The following is a 22,027-nucleotide window of genomic DNA, read 5'->3' as shown; positions in this document are numbered from 1 at the left end:
CAAGCCATTGAAGAGAGAAGTATTTATCAGATTGAAATTCATGCTTGGAATGACATCCTTTGATTGAGTTTAAGGGGGAGATTTGTTGAAGTAAACTTAATCTAGAAGGTCAAGGAAGGCAACCACCAGCTGCCACCACCCAACCATCCAGCTGCTAGCCACCGGTCGCCAGCCGCTTTCACATAGTCGGCAACAACCGCCTTCACACTTGAAGGTTGAATTTTCTTATTTTGAATTCGTGTATAAATAGGCAGGTAAGCTTATGTAATTATGTGTGGAGAGATTTGAGAGAAACACTAGAGAGAAAGAGAGAAAGAGAGGGTGTGTATTGTAAGCTTTTGTTTATGTTGTAAGTTTATTGTTTTTGAAATAAAACAGTTGAAAAACAGTGTGTTTTATCTCCTCCGAGTGTTTCAAAGCTACCATAAATGGTTTCTCCCACCGACATACATGAGCTAATCTTGCTTGCAATGGAATCACTTGTGACGGGGCTCAGAAATCAGTTGTGATGGTGCTCAATGATTTTACTAGAAAAGCTTCATTAACTACATGATTTTACACAAAAGCAGCTTAAGATTAAACAAGTTCTCAATGCCCTCCAAAAGTACACATGAGACTATGGAGATCGAATGCATGAGAATACAATTATTGCCACAGAAAAGACACACAGCAATACAAAGCAACTTGAGTTTATTCTCTACTGGATCAGAGCCCACTTGAAGAGTTTCCAGTAAATTTTCAGTCATTTCCTCTTAGCTCATCGGAGATATTTATTGTACGATTGGATGCATTTGACTGGTGATAAAATGCATCATTGGTTTCTTTCACATAATGCTACAGTTAGATCTTGATTCACCATCACCAATACCAGTTATGCCTCCAACATCACTACTAGTTATGCCTGCAACTTGCAGTCCCTTTTTAACGACGTTAAGCACCATGGTTTGCTTCTGAAATAAAAGAAAATATGCAAATATATTAGAGGTTGAGTTCATATTTTATAAGCAAACATGTTTTTATACTTAATATAGTATTTATTTATCAATTAGATGGAGATAATGTTTGTAATAATGAAAACATGAGGATTCCACTAGTTATTTTGAAGCCAGTCCTGAAAATATAATTAATCTCTTCATCCAGAGAATTAAAGAAGTTCAATCAATACGAAGAATGGGAATTCAAATGTAAAGCAGAGAAGAAATATAATAATAAAACAAAACCTAGAGAGCTTGTAAAGCTCTACAAGAGAAAAGAAATCATTGATTAACCTTTGATTGAGTAGTAATCAATAGCTGTCCTATCTCAAAAGCCATGTCATGCATAGCGTTCAGCTCAAAAGATCCTAACTAGATCCAAATTCAGAATCTTGAAGGAAGCTCCAAACGTAATGCTCCATGAACAACGAGTTATCAGTGAATTTTGGCAAATGTATAATAAAAATATCTTATTGTTTTAGTTCCTAAAATTTATTACCTTTGTTGGGGCCGCTTGTGTCGCGCTCCTGCTTTGACAAAGTAAAGTATAGTTATCGCAGAAGATGGCACTTGTGTCTTTTTAAACGAGCACATCCATTATTTTCTTACTTGACTTCTGTTGCGACACATGTATTTTATCCAAAAGTCACCGTGTGTTCCATCCACCAAGTTTTAAAATATGCGCTGAAGATGCTCTGATGAGTGAAATCTGTGGCTTTATTTTCATTGAGATAGTCCACGTATTCACGTACGCTAATTTTCCCGTCTCCGTTCTTATCCATGGCATTGAAAGTCTTTCTGGCCTGTTCCTTTTTATTTTCGGGCAGATGTTTGTAATAAGCTCCAGCAGCCCGGCGAATCTCCTCCATATCTATTTATGCGTGTAATATTTAAGAGGAAGAAGATTTAAGAGGATAACGGAAGAGGTAGCTTAGATCAACAATTTTAACACTCCAAAGGGACTTTGGTCTGCATCTGATCACAAAGCTCTCATGTTCGACAGTGATTTATAGTACTGGCAAGTGACCACACAATAAAGAACTATTAAAGAATTGAAGTGAATTTGGGTGTGGATTATCATTCTGTTTTGCTGTTGTACATTTGGTATCTTCAATAATTTAACTTTCTCACACGTCATGGGACCTTTGGTAACTTCAATAATTTAACTTTCTCACACGACACATGATACACGGCTCCCGTATTCAAAGAATCATCTTACCTAAAAGTTTAAATTGTTAAGTGAGATTTTAGGATATAATTTATATTATTTTCTAACACACCCCTTCAAGTGAAAGCTCTTTAAGCTTGAAATTTATATAGGCCCACATTATCTTGTGCTTAATTTTTATGAAATAAATAGGGATGATAAGATTCGAACTCGTGATCGTTTGGTTATTAAGGCTCTGATATCATATCAAAAAACCATCTCACCTAAAAATTTAAGCTGTTAGGTAGGTATCTTCAATAATTTAACTTTCTCACACGTCATGGGACCTTTGGTAACTTCAATAATTTAACTTTCTCACACGACACATGATACACGGCTCCCGTATCCTCGTGCTGTCAAAGAATCATTTTACTTAAAAATTTAAATTGTTAAGTGAGGTTTTAGGATATAATTTATATTATTTTATAACACATTCTTTTAAGTGAAAGCTCTTTAAGTTTGAAACTTATATAGGCCCACATTATCTTGTACTTAATTTTTATGAAATAAATAGGGATGATAAGATTCGAACTCGTGATCGTTTAGTTATTAAGGCTCTGATATCATGTCAAAAAACCATCTCACCTAAAAGTTTAAGCTGTTAGATGACACAACACATGAAACACGACTCCCGTATCAGAGTCCATGCACACCCAGCTACTACTATAGTTGAGAGTATTATTGCAAATACAGTCTATGACTTGCTAATTATAGATGTCAATTGCAAATTGCGTGTTGTATAATGTATTTTCAACTTCTCTAATTGAGGTATCCTGTGATAGTTTATTATGTCATCAACTCTTTTCTTTTTAAAATTTGCAATTCATACAATTAAGTTTTCCAACATCAAAATACAATTTACAAAAAATGCATATAACTAGCTATAAATCAATATGTTAGTCATCCAAATATAGCTAAGTTAATATCAAAAATTAATTTAAAATAAAATAAAATCTAAATTAAGCTCCAAATCTTGTGGATTTTGAATTGACCTACATAAATATTTATGTGTAGCCATATTCGGTATCATGTTCAAACCTTTACAAACCATCCTTGTTGTTTTAAAATCATTTCAAAATGTGTTTTGCTATTTACTCTTGGTATTTAGGGTCAATAGACTCAACATGGATCATTACACTAGACTCAACATGGATCATTACACTGTATATTAAAAATATATTTTTTTTAATTTTAAATAAAAAATAAGTCTTAAAAATATTTAAATTTAATATTATTTAAAGTATTTGTGCCACTAGATTCGGCCACCACTAAATATATTAACCCATAGTGATTAATGCTTGGATATTTTAGGATCATGGTACAAAACCTTTATTCAACAAAACTTATGAGTGAATCCTAGTAGTATAGGATAAATGAACTTGAATAAGGCATTATTCATAGACCACTGTTGCATAAACAAATTGTTTAGCGATATCTCCTCTTAAGATTTGGACTAGGTTTAATGAACCTAACATAAGCCTATCAAATTATTCACTGACATGGCTTTATAAACTAATAATAGTCATGGGTCATTGTTATTATCTATTTTTGGATCTTATACCAAAAAAAATAAAAAAATAAAAAAGAAAATATTAGAAGGAAAAAACTTAAAAATATATATTAGCGAAAAAAGAACATCGAGGTGTCTAAAAAATAGTTAAAGAATGGTTGAGAAAGTTTGAAAATATAAAAATTGAAATTTGATAGTATATTTTTAATTGATGAAGGTTCTATTGACAAAGAAAATTCAATTTAAGGATGAAAAGTCCGAAATCAAATGTTTAAGGACTCAATTAAATTTTATTGAAGGTTTAATTAAAATTTTGAAGGGTTTGAAAGTAAGAAAAAATAATTTTTAAGTCAATTTAAGTTTTAATTGAAAGAAATTAAAGCTTGGAGGCAAATTATAATTTTTAGGAGTTATTTTGGTCAATTCAAGGATTTAGTTGCATAAATATTGATGTTTAATGAGCAATTAGGGATTTGATTAAAGAAATCAAAAAACAAAGACTAAAGTGGAAAATGCATATAAATATAAGGGTTGAAATTGACTAAAACAAGAGCTAAAGTAAAGAAATTGAAAGTTTGTTGATTAATAAGGGTCAAAAGGTATAAATTCAAAATCAACGCAGAATAAAAAAGGCAGTCACTTCAGGGTTGATATTTAAATTTAACTGAGATACAATTAAATTGATTTTTAAAATCAAAATTTTAATTAATAACTTGATTGAACAAATTGAAAAATAAGAATTAATTTGAAAATAGATACTTTTTTACACCATTTTCTTGTAAATAAAATGACTCGTTTTTTTCCAAACAATATTGACTTTGTTTAAAAAAGAACTCAAAACGATTGCAATTTTGAGTGGCATTGTATATTTTCTTCTTTCCTTGAACGTGCTCCAGGCAGAGGAAGAAGAAGATTGTTCCTCTGCAGCATCTCTCCCTCTCTCTCTCTCTCTCTCTTCTGGCTAGAGACCCAAAAATCGACAAGACTCGCATGCACCCATGACTAACTAGCAAATGAAAAAACAGAAAAGACAAGCCTTGCGGGCGGCTGGATAATATACATGGATGACATCAACATGAGGAGGGCACACAACATACATCTTAGTGGCAACATAGAAAGCTAGATATGGTTGTGGCATTTTAGACTTATTTTCTTACTTGACGTATTTTATCCAAAAGTCGCCGATCCAGCAAGTTTTAAAATATGCGCTGAAGATGCTCTGATGAGTGAAATCTGTGGCTTTTTTTTCATTGAGATAGTGCACGTATTCACGTGCGCTAATTTCAAAATGTGTTTTGCTATTCACTCTTGCTATTTCAAAATGTGTTTTGCTATTCACTCTTGCTATTTCAAAATGTGTTTTGCTATTCACTCTTGCTATTTAGAATCAATAGACTTAACATGCATCATTACATTGTATATTAAAAGTATTAGTGTTTCTTTTGATTTTAAATAAAAAAATAAGTCTTAAAAATATTCAAGTTCAATATTGTTTAAAGTATTTGTACCACTAGATCCCATCAGTAAATAGATTAACCCATAATAGTTAATGCTTGGACATTTTCGAATCAAGGTATAAAAACTTTATTCAACAAAACTTACAAGCGAATCCTAGTATGAAAGGATAAATGAACTTTAACAAGGCATTATTCATAGACCACCATTGCATAAACAAATTGTATAGCGACATATTCATCTAGAAACTTTGGTATCTTCAATAATTTAACTTTCTCACACAACACATGAAACACGACTCCCGTATCAGAGTCCATGCACACCCAGCTACTACTATAGTTGAGAGTATTATAGCTGTCTTGTGCATCAGCCCCACAAAAGAAATACAAAAACAAATAAACAAAAATTCAGCAAAAAAAATAAAAAATATTTAGCAATGAAAAAAGATGTCGGAGTACCTAGAAAATGGCTAAAAATTAGTTAAGAAAATTTAAAAATATAAAAATTAAAATTTTATAGATTGATGAAAGTCTTATTGACAAAGAAAATTTAAATTAAAGATGAAAAGTACAAAATCAAATGTTTAAGGACTCAATTAGATTTTATCGAATGTTTAATTAAATTTATGAAGGGTTTGATAGTAAGAAAAAATAATTTTAAGTCAATTTAGACTTGAATTGAAAGAAATTACAGCTTGGGGGTGAATTATAATTTTTAGGAGTTATTTTAGTCAATTTAAGGGTTTACTTGCATAAATATTAAATTTTAATTAGTCAATTCAAGGGTTTACTTGGATAAATATTAAATTTTAATGGGCCATTAGAGATTTAATTGAAGAAATCAAAAAGTAAGGACTAATTAAAAAAGACGTGTGAATATAGGGGTGGAATTAACCGAAACAAGAGCTAAATTAAAGAATTTAGAATTTTATTGATCAATTAAGGATTAAAATGTACAAATTCAACACCATTGATCAAAATAAAAAAGGTGGTCACTTTAAGGTTGACATTTAAATTTGATAGGGATGTAATTGAATTGATTCTTAAAATCAAAATCTCAATTGAGAACTTGATTGAACAAATTAAAAAATAAAAATTAATTTGAAATTAAAAACCTTTCAACACTTTTTTTTAATAAATAAAATGAGAAGGTTTATTTAAAACATCACTGTTTTATTCACTATTTATTAAAAAAGCTCAAAACAATATACTTTTGAGTTGCACTGTATATCTTTTTTCTTTCCCTCGACGTGCTACAGGCAGGGAAAGAAGAGGATTGTTCCCCTACAGCATCTCTATGGCTCACACCCATGACTAACTAGCAAATGAAAAAACAGAGAAAACAAACCTGGGCGGCTGGATAATATACATGGATGACATCAACATTAGTAGGGCACATAATATACATCTTATATGGTTGTGACATCCATTATTTTCTTACCTAAGGCGACTATTTCCAAGTCTGTTTTTAAACTTGCACGAATCTGACTTCTGTTGCGACACATGTATTTTATCCAAAAGTCACCGTGTGTTCTATCCAACAAGTTTTAAAATATGCGCTGAAGATGCTCTGATGAGTGAAATCTGTGGCTTTTTGTTTTCATTGAGATAGTCCACGTATTCACGTATGCTAATTTCCCGTCTCCGTTGTTATCCATGGCATCGGAAGTCTTTCTGGCCAGTTCCGTGTTATTTTCGGGCAGATGTTTGTAAGAAGCTCTAGCAGCCCGGCTAATCTCCTCCATATTTATTTCTGCGTGTAATATTTAAGAGCAAGAAGATCTCAGAGGATAACGGAAGAGGTAGCTTAGATCAACAATTTTAACACTCCAAAGGGATTTTGGTCTGCATCTGATCACAAAGCTCTCATGTTCCAAACTTATTTAAAAGTTTGCTGTTATACATGGGTCCTTCGGTATCTTCAATGATTACTCTCTCACACAACACATCAAACACCATTCCCGTATCAGAGTCATTAAGGGCCGCGAATGGTAGTGTATAATCAGTTATTTTTTGAAATGTTTTCGTACTTCAAAATATATTAAGATATTTTTTTTAATTGTAATAAATATATTTCCTACCAACAAATTAAAATAATCTAAAAATATAATAAAGATTTAATTTTAAATAAAATAAATTTAAATTTTATCCAAACGTCGTATCTCGACACCGAAGAAGTATCACATGCAATTCATTTTTATTCTCGTACTACCATATTAACTCTAACCCTTACAACCTCATGTCTCCCTTTCCTCGTGCTAGCCACCAGCCATGCGCCCCTTTTCTTTTCAAGCTGAAGCCGCCACTCAAAGCCCATGCAAACCCAGCTACTACTATGAGAGGCCCCCACCAATTTGTTTTTGGAGACAAAGATCTTTTCTTTTATTAATTCCACCGTACCCATTAATTATTTGTCTCTCCTCAACCCTTCTCCACCAACAACAAAAGAAAACAGTAGCTATTAAAGAGACCACACAGCGAAGAAAGATTAAAGAAGTGAAGTCAAGCTGGGTGTGGAAACTTTGGTATCTTCAATAATTCCACGATCCCACACCAAAGGAAACACGGTTCCTTTGCATTTTTCCAAGGAACATGACAAACTGAATCTAGCCAGGATAGAGTTTTTGGTTAGTTAGCACTCTTAAATAATTATTTCGTAAAATAACACAAGGAAAACAATATTTAGAAATCTAAGTATAACTGAGACTATTATAATTGGCATGTGCGTCATGTGAGTGACGATTGCCTTCTGAACCTCCATTATTGCAGATACAATCAACCAAATGCAAGTCGTAAGGATTTTGAATTGATCTACAGGATATTATATTTATGTTAAGCCAAGTTTAATATTTTGTTCCAAGCCTTCCTTGTTGTTTTAAAATTATGTCAAAATATGTTTTCTTTACAACTCATCCTTGTTGTTTTAAAATTATGTCAAAATATGTTTTCTTTACAACTCATCCTTGTTGTTTTAAAATTATGTCAAAATATGTTTTATTATTCACTCTTCATATTTAAGGTAAATGCACTCATCATGGATCATTATATTTTATATTAAAAGTATTAGTTGTTTCTTTTGATTTTAAATAAAAAAAATCTGAAAAATATCTAAGTCCAATATGGTGGGAGATGTGGTGACTTTTTTTCATTTAAAAGCACGATTCTTTACTTTTAGGAGGTGTTGTGTCTAAAAAAGAAAACCTCTCACCCAAACACTCTCTAAATAGATCAACCCACAATAATTAATGCTTGAACATTTTAGAGTTAGGGTACAAAACCCTTATTCCATAAAAATTATGAATAAACCCTGATACTATAGGATAAATAAATTTAAACGGGGTATTATCCATAAACCATTATTGCATAAACAAATTGTTTAGCAACATTTCATCCTAGAATTTGAACTGAGTTTAATGAACCTATCATAGACCGTCTATTTATTCACTAGCATAACTTTATAAACTATTAATAATCACGAGTTATCTAGAGTAAATATAGATATAAATATCAATTCCCCAAACAAATTGGAAGTAACAATAATAACTAAAATTTTAGAACGGATAAAAATAAAACCTACAATAGGTTTAACTCCTTACAATAGATCCATGTGGATATACCATCAATAGATTGGGCACAATAAACTATTAAGGATAAAGACAAGTAGCAATGAAATTTGCTATAGAGATGATACTTTAGGGTGATAATATATTTTCTTTAACATAACAACTTATTTTGAAGACTAATTAGGGTTTTCTTGTAATCATAATTGATGTGGATCAGCTCATGAATACTAATAAGTATCTACGGCATGTTCTAAATAGGTCAATTACAAGGTCCACAATAAAGGTATTTAAAGAAATATTAAATAGACTAGTTTCTTTATTAAATAGACTAGTCTTGTAAGTGTCGGCCAATGCAAAAATTAGAGGTCCACTAGAGCATCAATAATTAATTTGCAAGAGGGGCCAAATCCCATCTTATTTGAAAAGATAAAATCAACAAAAATATATTTGAAAAAAAATCAAGGAAAAAATTAATAAAAAAAGTTAAAAAGAAAGCAAAACACTGGGGATGCAGTATAATGAATGTTGGATGAACAATGGTTTCCCCCACATCTTTTAATTTTTGTTACTTCATAAAGTTTAATAATATGATTTTTCTATAAAACTATTTTCTTAAAAATATAAAACAATATACTAAAAAAATCAAGTTTAATTTAAAAAAACCTAGCAAATCCATAAATTGGGATAAGATGGGCTTCCTTGACAAACCCGTAAACTATACTATCATAGAATGACAAAATAAAAAGAAAAAAATTATAAAATTAAATTTTTAACCATTTCAATATTAAAAAATAAAATAGATAAAAATAATTTTTTTAAATCATAACAAAAAAAACAAAAAGAAAAGCTATTTGTCAAAAAATAAAAACAATGTGCGGATTAGCAGCTTTAAATTTTGAACTTACATAAAATAAAATAATCAAAAGTGAGATTATATAACAATTATTCATTATTTGTTAGTAGAAAAGAAGGAATTGAAACAACAGAATAAGAAGTGTTATATTATTGTTTTACTTTTTACCAGCTTACTCGTGGGTCAACTCGCATGAACAGGATCCAATCTTTTACCTATGTCTAAAGGAGACTCAACTCATCTTTTGAAACCATGACCATAGGTCAATAACCCACACATGCATTAGATTTTATTGTATAAAATTAATATTTAGTTGCTTAGGGGCTCCAATTTTCAATTAAATTTCATTGTATAAAATTAATATGTTGTTACTGTTAAAAGGATTGTATTCTCAAGTGCCGAAAATCAGGGTTGGGTGTTTGATATTAAGATACAAGCTGCTTGTTAAAAATAATTTTAGTACATGAGAATGATTTCTTGAAAACAAAATTAACATTAACAAATAAAAATTATTAAAAAATATAATTTAATATTTTTTTTAAATCAAAATAAACACAATAAAGCATCTCATTTCATCCCTCAGTCATGTCTATATATCTATTTAGCGTTAATCACTTGTGATACTGCTAAATTATTTTACCATAAAAGTGTTATTAACTACATGATTTTGCACAAAAGTGGTATAAAATTAAAATAACAAGTTTTTTAAAGGTTATTACTTCAAGTTTTATAAATTTTAGAATTATTAAAAATTTATATAATTATTAACTTTATATTTTATAAAATTAATCAAGATATTATTGTACATGATCTGACTTTAGCATTTTCAATTTATGTGATGTTGCACGTGATGGGGACCTTCGATATCTTCAATAATTTAACAATCCCACACAACACATGAAACATGATTCTCATATCCAAGTCATGAAGACTCAAATATATCATTGTAGAATGGTTTTTTTTTTTTATTAATTTCAATAATTATTAACTTTATATTTTATAAAATTAATAGATGTACTATTTGTACATGATAAAATCTTTAATATCTTCAATTTATATGATGCTGCACGTGATGGGACCTTTGATATCTTCAATAATTTAACAATCCCACACAACACATCAAACATGATTTTCATATCCAAGTTATGAAGGATGAAACATATCATTGTAGAGTGATTATTTTTTTAATTGATTTTTTAATATATTAAAATAATATTTATTTATTTATAATAAATTATTTTTGACACTAAAATAGTAAAATAATTTAAAAACATAATTAAAAACTAATTTTTTAAAAATAAACTTTTATCCAAACACCAAACAATTACAATCTACTCATCTATATATTTATTTAGAGTTAATCACTTATAATAGTGCTCAATCATTTTACTAGAAAGGCATTATTAACTACATGATTTACACAAAAGCAGTATAAGTAAAAAGTTATTTCGAGTTTTAAAAATGTTTGGACTAATAAAGATTTACATCGTCGTTAACTTTAAATCTTGTAGGATTTATTGAGGTGTCTTGTAGGATTTATTGAGGTGCACTTCTGCATAATGGAATTTTTGGTATTGCAATTTATGTGCTGTTGTACATAATAGGACCTTTGGTATCTTCAATAATTTAATAATCTCACACAACACATGACACACGATTCTTGTATTTTGTTCTGAAAGGTTGTGTATTTTATTATAGAATGGTTATTTTTAAATTTTTTTAAAATATGTTAATATAATATTTATTTATTTATAATGAATTATATTTGATACTAAAACAGTAAAATAATTTTAAAACATAATTAAAAATTAATTTTTTTAAAAATAAACTTTTACCCAAACACCGTCTACAGTTGCAATCGACACCGAAGGAGTATCACATACAATTGATTTTTATTCTCGTATCAAAAAAAAGCTACAATGTGCACAATCATAAATAATTAATTTTTTAGCATTAAAATACAATTTACATGAGTAATACATAACTAAGTTATGAATTAATATGTTGGGTCATTCAAATATACCGTAGTCAATATCAAAAAATTAATTTAAAATAAAAAAAATCTAAATCAAGCTCTAAATCTTAAAATTTTTTTATTGACCTCAAGATATTATATTTATGTTAAGTCATGTTTAGTATTATGGTCCAAACCTTTACAACTCATCCTTATTATTTTAAAATTAGGTCAAAATGTGTTTTGTTCTTACCTCTTGGTATTCAGAGTAAATAGACTCAATATAGATCTTTACATTGTATATTAAAAGTATTAGTTGTTTCCTTTGATTTTAAATTAAAAAATAAACCTTAAAAATATCTAAGTCCAATATTATCTAAAGTATTTGTGCCACTAAATCTCATAACTAAGTAGATTAACCCAAAATAGTTAATACTTGAAAATTTTAGGATCAAGGTACAAAAACCTTATTCAATAAAAGCTACAAGTGAACCCTAATACTATAAAATAAATAAATTTTAATAAGGCATTATCCATAAACTACTATTGCATAAACAAATAGTTTAGCAACATCCCATCCTAGGATTTGAATTGAGTTTAATAAACCTAACATAGACCCATCCAATTATTCATAAACATGATTTTATAAACTATTAATAATTACATGTCGTGATATAAAGTAAATAATGAAAAGAAATATCAATTACCCAAACAAATTAAAGTAGCAAAAATAATCAGAACATAAGAATAGATAAGAGTAAAACCTATCATAGATTTAACTCATTATAGTAGATCCATGTAGATACCCTATGGGTAAATTGAGCACAATAGACTATTGGGGACAAAAAAACAAGTAGCAATGGAATTTACTATAGGTATGATACTTTAAAATGTTAATACATTTTTTTTAGCATCACAATTCCATTATCTTATAACTCTAAAGACTAATTAGAATTTTTTTGTAATCATAATTGATATGGAACATCAATACATATCTATTACATGTTTTAAATGGACCAATTACAAGATACAAAATAAAGGAATTGCAAGATTCAAAATAAAGGTATTAAAAGAAACATTAAATGGATACTCTGTTACTATTCTCTTGCATCCATATATATACATATAGAGACACATACATATCTGACGATGAATATTGCCCATCTTGTGTTGAAGCAATAACAGCATATAAGGTAACAAAGCAAAGCAAGATTCAAGGGCTGTCTTTTGCACATTTTCAATTATCTTTAAACAGTTTTCCTACTTCTCCCTTCCTTTTATTTTTCAAACAATTACTACAATAATAATAATAATAATAATGTTGGTAATAATAATGATAATAATATTAGTAATAATAGTAATATTAATAGTGATAGTAGTAGTAATAGTTATGATAATAAAAATAATAATAATAGTAGTACTAATAATAATAACGTTAATGATAATACTATTAATATTCATAATAATAGTTACAAGAGTAGTAGTAATAGTTTGTTATCATTTTTTTCTCCATAAAAAAAAATATGCACTTGTAATTTAGCATAAAAAGTTACTGGCATGTACATTATATGTGTCAATATATAGAAGGCATCCTTACACTTCAGTTGTAGCATGCAACATGTCCTTCTAGTGGTTAAAATTATCCATCCACGATATAGTTTTACGTGTTCCTTTTTTCGATATAATTTAAAATTTTTTATGCCTTTTTCTTAATTCTTTTATAATTTTTTTTAAAAAATTTTCAACTTATTTTTACTGAAAAATACTTAAACATGGATAGGAAAAAAAAGAAAAGAATGAAAAAATAAATTTAAGCAATAATAAAAAAAAAAGGGTTATGATAGGGATAATGCTACAAAAAAGAAAAGCAGAACCAAAGACAAAGCTCAAACTTAATAGATCAATGTTAAATAACGAAAATAAAAAGAAAACAATTTCTAAAATTGATTAAAAAAAGACTGAACTCAAATAAGAAAAATAACTGAAATTGGTAGCATTAATCATGAGACTAAGACTACCTTATAAAAGATAAACACAAAAAAATATAAAGCAAAATTTTTAATTATAAAAAATAAAACAATGAAGACTAAATCTTGCATTATAAATAATTGAAAGAAACTAATCAGGGATTACAAAATAAATGAAGAAAAGGAGCAATGAAAAAAAAAGGACCAAAATTTGAAAAAAAAATTGAATTAAAAGCACAAAATAAAAATAAATAAATGAAAAGGATAAAAAGTAACAATAAAAAAAATAATGATCAAATTAGATATAAAAAATAAATTAAATTAAATGAAAAAAGAGGAAATTAAAAAAAAAAAAAACTTTACAAAGTATTAAAATCAAAATAAATAAAAAATAAAAAAATAAAAACCAAATTCAAAATAAATACAAATTAAAGGATTTAAAGGTTGACACAAATATCAAAATCTAAAAAAAAAAATAAGAAAAAAAAAACTCATCACCGCCTAACTTGCCCAACAGACCACCTTAAAAGTTATGCCACAACCTTATGTTATAACGATTGAGTTTTTTTTTTTCCATCAAAATTTTCCTCACGCAACTTCGTAATAAAAGCATGAAGGACTTGGAAATGCTGATGTATACATGGCATACGTCATTATATTTTATTAATTTATTAATATTTTTACAGGACAGATTATGAAAAAGCATCGATGTACATATCATTATTAAAAAAAAAAGCGATGAGACAAACATAAAAATGCCTTCCAAGTCATTCTTAAATTTTGAAAAGTAAAAGGATAAGTATATAATTTTAGTCCGAAAAAAAAAAAGGTTTTTGGATTATCACTGCGTTCCAAACTTCTTTAAAACTTTGCTATCGTGCATGATGGGACCTGTGGTATCTTCAATAATTTAACTATCTCACACAGCACATGAAACCCAGCTATACAACTGTGAGAGGACCCCCACAAATTTGTTTTTGGAGACAAATATCTTTTCTTTTATTAATTCCACCGTACCCATGAATTATTTATTTCACTGAACCCTCCTCTATCAACAACAAAAGAAAACAGTAGCCATTAAAGAGACCGCACAGCGAAGAAAGATTAAAGAAGTGAAGTCAAGCTGGGTGTGGAAACTTTGGTATCTTCAATAATTCCACGATCCCACACCACATGTATTGACATGTTCCTCGTTTTCTATGGCAATCAAGCTAGTGGTATTGCTAACTAGTGTTTTTTCTTTCGTTTCAACCAGAAACGATTAAAAAATCCCAAGCATTTTCTATGGAAATCAAGCATGTTCATGCCCTAATAATTTCTTTTGGTATACATAATGTTTTTCTATGTTTTCTTTCCGGGCTTCATTTTGACAACTATTAGTGATTTGCCCAAGACTCCCCTGGCACACCTTAAATTCTTCCAATTGAAAGTTCAGGATGCTCTGTTACTATTCTCTTGCATCCATATATAGATATCTGATGATGACTATTGCCCATCTTGTGCTGAAGCAATAAGCGCATACAAGGTAACAAAGCAAAGCAGGGAGCCGTCTTTCACACGTTTTGAATTGCCTTTAACCAGTTTTCCAACTAATGTTGTTGCTATGCCGACGGTATTATGGATGAAATATATAGATTTTTTTATATATATAAAAAGTGGTTCAGTATCATGGAAGTTTTTGCGAATAATTTTATTGATATAATTACCGAGAGATCCAAACTAGGATCTTTATACAGTGACATTACTAATTTACTGTCAACATTACTAATAGAATCACCGAAGAAAGTATTATGTTAGTGATTCTATCAGTAAAAGTTAATATATCATCATTTTACTAACCCTTTCCTCCTTTATTTCTCTTTCTTCTTCCTCATTCCAACTCTCCCCTCCTAAACTATAAACAACCCCCCTAAAAATATCCCATTCTTCTTAACACAAGCCATTTTTCTTTAACTTTTATGGTCACAATATCTGTATTTTGATTTATTATGGATTTTATTATTTGTTGTAAGTAAATCTATCTTTTTAATTTTAAAATTTAAATGTTAATTTTATTATTTTTATTGTTTTTTTAGTATATATATTTTGTTAGTGTATGTACATGTTTTATTGTTATTTTTCAAACAAACTTGTAGTATAAATGTATAATTTTGTACTTGTTATGATTTGTTTTAGATTTTGTAAAATTATATTTGTATATAAATTATTGAAACTTTGTTGAATTACCAAATTAGATGTGCTATGATAAATGATTAATAACTTGTTTAACAAGTCCATTTTAATTTTTATCAATGATATTACAGAGTTGTAATTTCCATAAATTTATATGTATAAATTTGTATGGATTTTGATAATTGATAATGAATATTTATGAGAAGTTTTAATAAATTTGTTGGATAATGTTAAGGTAAACCAATATTTTTGAAAATTTATTTACTTAACACTGTTAATTAATATATGTTATCATCATAATTTATAAAGGTTCGATACAAGTCATGAATGATCATTCATGGATGTGTTAAAATTAACCCCAAGTATTGTGAGGATGAATTATTGTAATGGGGTTCAGGGTTTTATTAATTTCACAACATCTATTCCTAGAAATATTACTAGAGGTAGTATTAGGTGTCCATGCTAGAAGTGTAAGAATAAAAAAGTATCTGCATTTAGATGTTGTAATAATACATCTTCTATACAACGGGTTCATAGAGAATTACCTGTGTTAGTATGCACATAGAGAACTATTTGTTCATGATGAGAGCGTGGTAAAAAGGGTGGTTGGGTCAACTTCTAGTGTTAACAACATGCATGAAGTTGCAAATGACAATAGTAATCCTTACAACTATATGATTATAGATACAATAAGAATGAATATAAAAAATACATAACTACTAATGTATAATAGGCTTAATAGTCTGTGTTTTCCCGATGGACATGCCTCCAACATATCAAGGTCTAATACAGACTCAACTAGGTTTTTTTTGTTGGCAAAGTTGAAAAGGATGTTGTACCTCCACGTCTCTCTCATGAAGAATTGCATGATATTGTATCAGAGTACGATGATATTGTGTTTGGTTTCCAATCAAGTAAGCAAAAGTTTTCTATTTTTGGTTTAACCCATAATTGCGTAAAGTGAAGTATTTTTGGGAGGTTTTTTATTGGAAGACCAATCTCCTCCACTATAATCTTGATATCAAATACATAGAAAAGAATGTGAATGTGTTTAAGATCTTGATATCAAACACATAGAAAAGAATGTGAATGTGTTTAAGAATATTTTCAACACCATTATGGATGTGAAGGGGAAAATAAAGGACAACATTAAGACTAAATTAGATATAGCTTTGTTCTATATCCTTGAAAATATGGAGTTGGTTTTTGATAGGTCATGGGTTGCAAAACCAAGAGCAAGCTTTGTGTTATAAAAAATACATAACTACTAATGTATAATAGGCTTAATAGTCTGTGTTTTCCCGATGGACATGCCTCCAACATATCAAGGTTGGTTAATATAAAGAAATGCAGATTCTATGAAATAAAGAGTCATGACTATCACGTGTTTATGTGAACACTTATTCCATTAGCTTATCATGATTTGTTGCCAAAAGAGATATGGGATGCACGAAGATCAGTCATTTCTTTAGATATATATGCTTGACCAAACTGGATGTTGAACACATTGAGAGGCTTGAAACAAATATCATCGAGACAATAAACAAAATTGAGATGATATTCCCTCTATTATTTGACTCAATGGAGTATCTACCCATAAGTTTACCATTTGAGGCAAAAAGTTGGAGGACCGGTCTAATTTAAATGGATGTATCCATTCGAATGATTATATATTATAGTTGCAATGTAATTCATGTATAAAAGAATTTTCATTTTTTTTCTTAATTGAATTTTTTTTATTAATAACATATCAAGGTTGGTTAATATAAAGAAATACAGATTCTATGAAATAAAGAGCCATGACTATCACGTGTTTATGTAAACACTTATTCCATTAGCTTATCATGATTTGTTGCCAAAAGAGATATGGGATGCACGAAGATCAGTCATTTCTTTAGATATATATGCTTGACCAAACTGGATGTTGAACACATTGAGAGGCTTGAAACAAATATCATCGAGACAATAAACAAAATTGAGAAGTACACAATTATATTCTATTTAACTGTGATGAGCTGAGACCTTTTATTCAGTATGTATATCATAAATTCATATAATTTTGAAAATCTTAAAGGCAACATTAATAATATTTACTATTTAATAACTCACAACTAATTGAATCCTAAATCATTCAATTACAAGATGAATAATTTGCGATGTGGTTCAAAACACATGTAAGTACTATCACAAACTCATTACCTCTTGCAAAATTATTGCATGTCATTGCAAAATTCTTGTTTAATATTCATTATTGTATATGGTATACAATGTTTATCAAATAGGAATGAGTGCTGCTATTGCATTGTCTTTATTATGTCTAGGCCATGAAAAAAAAATTAAATGCCATAACGGATATTTTGTTAATGAATATGTGTTTCATACTAAAGAATATGAGTATGGAAGAAAGACATACAACAACGGTGTTTGTGTTAAAGGATCGACTTATAATGAGTTTGAAGTTGACTATTATGGTAAATTATAAGAGCTCATCAAATTGCAATATCATAACGAGCAGAATATAATGTTTTTATTCAAATGCTATTGGTATGACACCACTAACAGAGGAATCAGAGTAGATCCTTACTCTGGTTTGGTCGAAATCAACTCAAAAGTTAGACTCCGCATCATAAATAATGTCTTTGTTTTTGCAAAGCAATGTCAACAAGTTTATTACAAATACACCCCTTCCTTTAAAAAGGACAAATCCAGTGTCAATTGGTAATCCATTTTATAAACAAAACCTAAGGGTCATATCGAGGTTGTTTTAGATGAGAACGAAGACACAAGTGTACCAGATGAAGTCTTTTAAGTTAGTGAGTTAGTTAAACTATATCGAGTTGCTCCTTCGATTAACTTGGAAGAAAATTCAATTTTTTGTGTTTTTTATGGTAATCTTGTTAATATTGGCACAGAGGAGTTGAATATTGTTCTGAGCTCTATCGGAAAAATAAATATCAAGGAAGATGATGATGATATCCACATTAAAGATTGCTATAGAGCTAATGATGATTTAATTGACGAAGAAGAAGAAGAAGAAAATTCTGACTAAATATAAGAACACGATAGTGTAAAGCATTTTTTATAATGTAATATTATGGATGATACTTCGTAACATAAAATATTTGTTTCATAATTATTCACTATTGTTATTGTTTTGTGCGGTTAGTTTGTAATTTAAGTATTTGCAGTAGGATAAATAGGCAATACAAACACAATATGTCATGAACAATACATAATCACCGATGGATTTCCAAACGGACATAGCCCCTCGGTATTTTTTCAAGAGTTGCAAAATATTTTCTACACATGCCATAATCACCAATGTCTTTACAGATGGATAGTCTTTTGGCATTTGTTGATGCAATTCACACTTACCAACTGATTGTGCAAATTTCAACGTGCTAGTATTAATGCATCTCTGACTACGTGTATATGCCAACGGACTATGAAAATTTTGGAGGGTCAATTAAAAATTTTAGTGCGAAATGTAAAATTTATTGATGGATGTTTGAAAATTCATCAATGAAATAATTACAAATAATATTAATTAAATAGTCTAACTGTAATGTTGTTGATAAAATTGTAAAATAAATCCTGGTGATGGCCCTGCCTCTTCAATTGTGGTTTCATAGCGGAATCAATTTACCTACAAGTACCAATCACTTTGGTAGGACAACCTTTCAATATAAGTTTGTTTCGGTTTTAGTTTTTTTAATTATAACATAATTTATGAATAAGTAATTAATATTTCATTAATTTAATTTATTTTTAAATTCACAAACATTGAGTTTGCGCGAGTAATAATATTGATGTTTAAATCATCAATAGAGATTCCATTATTTCAATGGAATCAAGTTTCCAAACATCCTAAATGGAGACTTTATATCGATGCATGGTTTTGAAGATTTCAGGTTGGTGTTAGGTTCTAATTTCCAACTTATTTTTAATAAATTATTATTATAATTACAAATAAATTATTATTATAATTACAAATAAATTATTATTTTTATTTTAAATAAATTATTTATACACATCACAAATTCAAGTGGGATAATGCGTATGGCAATATTGTGAGGAGGGTGCGACAATAAGATAACATAAAAAAAAAATAAGATATTTTTTAGAAACAATTTATGTTTGACAATATTGTGAGGAGGGTGCGGCAATAAGATAACATAAAAAAAAAAGATATTTTTTAGAAACAATTTATGTTTTAAAATCTAATTTATCACTATGAAAGTAAGTTGTGTGATCTTTCGTATAAATCACAAAAAAAGCCAAAAAAATATGTGAGAGATAACAGTCTCCAAGGCTACGTCTCTTGGATGTGAGCCAAGCCCAATAGAGCTATTTGTGAGACGCATGTGCGAAATAAAGATTGCCAAAAAGGGATGTAACACGTTGTGGACAATCATGCTCAACACTTTGTGGTATATTCATTAAAACATTTTATTTTGAAAGTTATTATTTTCTTGAATTGAAAATGATGATTGTTGTAACCCAATTTTAACCCATTAGCTTTTTAATTTAATTTTATATGGTTTAAAATGTAAAATTAAAAGGTCAGAAATTTATTTCGATGAAAAGTGTGATTTGTCAACTTGCGTAAAAACGAGGGACTACAATGTGCTTTTATCATTCTATCCTTATCTTCCAAATAATCCCTATCTTCAAGATAATCCTTGTCTTCAAGATAATGATAGTATTCATTTTCAAATTTAATTCTTAATCAAATTCAAACTTCAAAAAAAAGAATGAATTTGATTGGAACTTTGTTTTTCACATGTGAAGGGACTTTGACATTATAAATATAAATCACAATATATGTACAAAGAGGGGGAGACGATATTGAGAAAAAAATAGAGAGAAAAAAAGAAGTAAAATAAGAGAGATGACAGAAGTGAGAAAACAGAGCATAGAACCCTAAAAAAACCAAGAACAGAGGGAGGAGAGACTGAAAAAAGGAGGAGAAAGAGAGCATTCTCCAATCGGTGCCTGCATTGTTACCTTCGCCTTCGCCTTCATCTTTGCCTTCTGCTTCACCAGGTAAAGTCTTCTTCTTCTCTCTGTTTGTGTGTAAATATTGCAAGAAAACAATGCGATGGTAACTTAATTACCTTCGTACTATACAGTGCATGCGTGGGTTGAGCCACGTCTGCCTACTGTCCAACCGGGTCACTTGCTTAAAGCCAGTGACCACGCTAAGCTGGCCAGGTCCAGCCCAGCCTATGTTGGGTGGGCGAGACCCAGCCCCCCTAAAAAATGAAAAAAAGAAAAGAGATTAGGTTAGATCTGGGTTTTGGGCCTAGCGGATCCAAATTATGTTTATTAAGGGTGTGTTTGGCTAAATATACCCTTATGTCTTGACCATAATTTTTATACCCATTTTAGTTTGATATTTAGCCAAACGATGCCTTTTTAATATCAAAAAATTCCAAAAACATTTGGAGATCTTTGTTGCTTTATTTGTAGGTCCCTTGCAATTTCATTTATTTTTTTCTTTTATGGCCTACTGTTGTTAAATGCGAATATGTCATGCAATGTTTTTTTTATTTCCATCTAAAAAGGAAAAATAATAATAAAGGACAAACAAAAAAAAAATAACATAGAAAATTTCTTCTTTAAATTCATTTTTTGGCAAAAATATTCAGTGACGCTAGAGTTAGGAATATCATATTTTTTTATTTATGCGATATTTACCAACACTAGAGTTGCAAATATTCATAGGAATTGTTCATTGGTACCAGAGTCAAGAACATGAAGGAAGAAGAAAAAAGCAAAAAAGGAGAACAAATTCTTAAGCAATTTTAGACAAAACCAACAATGTAGTTTGTCTTAGGTAGGATGCTTAGAGGGTAATAACATCTTCTCTTTTATGTAATTAGTCTCGTACTATAAAATCTTTGTTGACTAGTTAGGGTTCCCCGTGACCATAATATTAGGTGGCGACTCTTTCTCCGTGACCATAATATTAGGTGGCGACTCCTTGAACAAGACATTTTTCTCTAAAAGAACAAGATGTTAGATTTTTTTTTTCCAATCGAGTGATAATGTTTTAGTGGGTCATCGCAATGTTTGAGTGTGACAATGATTTCTTTTTTAATTTTTAGGAGACCTATAATAGCTAGTTGAGGGAAAGATAAAACTCGGGTGTATGAGCTCTCTAACATTACGGTTGAGAACTTGCGGGTGACCCATAATGTCTCAACCGTTAGGAGCTCCCAATCAGTATCAAGCACCAAGTTGGAGGGAAAGATAAAACTCGGGTGTATGAGCTCTATAACACTACGGTCGAGAACTTGTGGGCGAACCATAATATCTCAACATTTAGGAGCTTCCAATCAGTATCAAGCACCCAGTCTGAGGAGTTCAT

At 29.5% G+C, this 22,027-nt stretch overlaps 2 long non-coding RNA genes across 3 annotated transcripts in view; both read right to left on the bottom strand.

Moving 5' to 3' along the window:
• Positions 1 to 1,743, bottom strand: part of LOC105107271 (uncharacterized) — a 16,451-nt gene extending 14,708 nt beyond the window's left edge. The window contains exon 1 of the long non-coding RNA XR_838842.1: positions 1,656 to 1,743. This is a non-coding gene — a long non-coding RNA (uncharacterized LOC105107271). The remainder of the gene's footprint in view (positions 1 to 1,655) is intronic.
• Positions 510 to 1,544, bottom strand: LOC105107270 (uncharacterized). 2 transcript variants are annotated; one of them, XR_838840.1, is made up of 2 exons: positions 1,474 to 1,544; positions 510 to 950 (listed from the first exon to the last, which is right to left on the bottom strand). It is a non-coding gene; the product is annotated as an uncharacterized LOC105107270 (long non-coding RNA). The 2 variants fall into 2 exon arrangements; XR_838841.1 differs by lacking the exon at positions 1,474 to 1,544 and adding an exon at positions 1,269 to 1,419.
• Positions 1,744 to 22,027: the final 20,284 nt, after the last annotated feature.

This window comes from Populus euphratica, unplaced genomic scaffold (assembly GCF_000495115.2).
Source record: "Populus euphratica unplaced genomic scaffold, PopEup_1.0 scaffold154.1, whole genome shotgun sequence".
In the NCBI taxonomy this organism is placed as follows: Eukaryota; Viridiplantae; Streptophyta; class Magnoliopsida; order Malpighiales; family Salicaceae; genus Populus; species Populus euphratica.
Note: the sequence above shows the minus strand (reverse complement) of the source record. Positions and strands in the feature narration are given on the sequence as shown.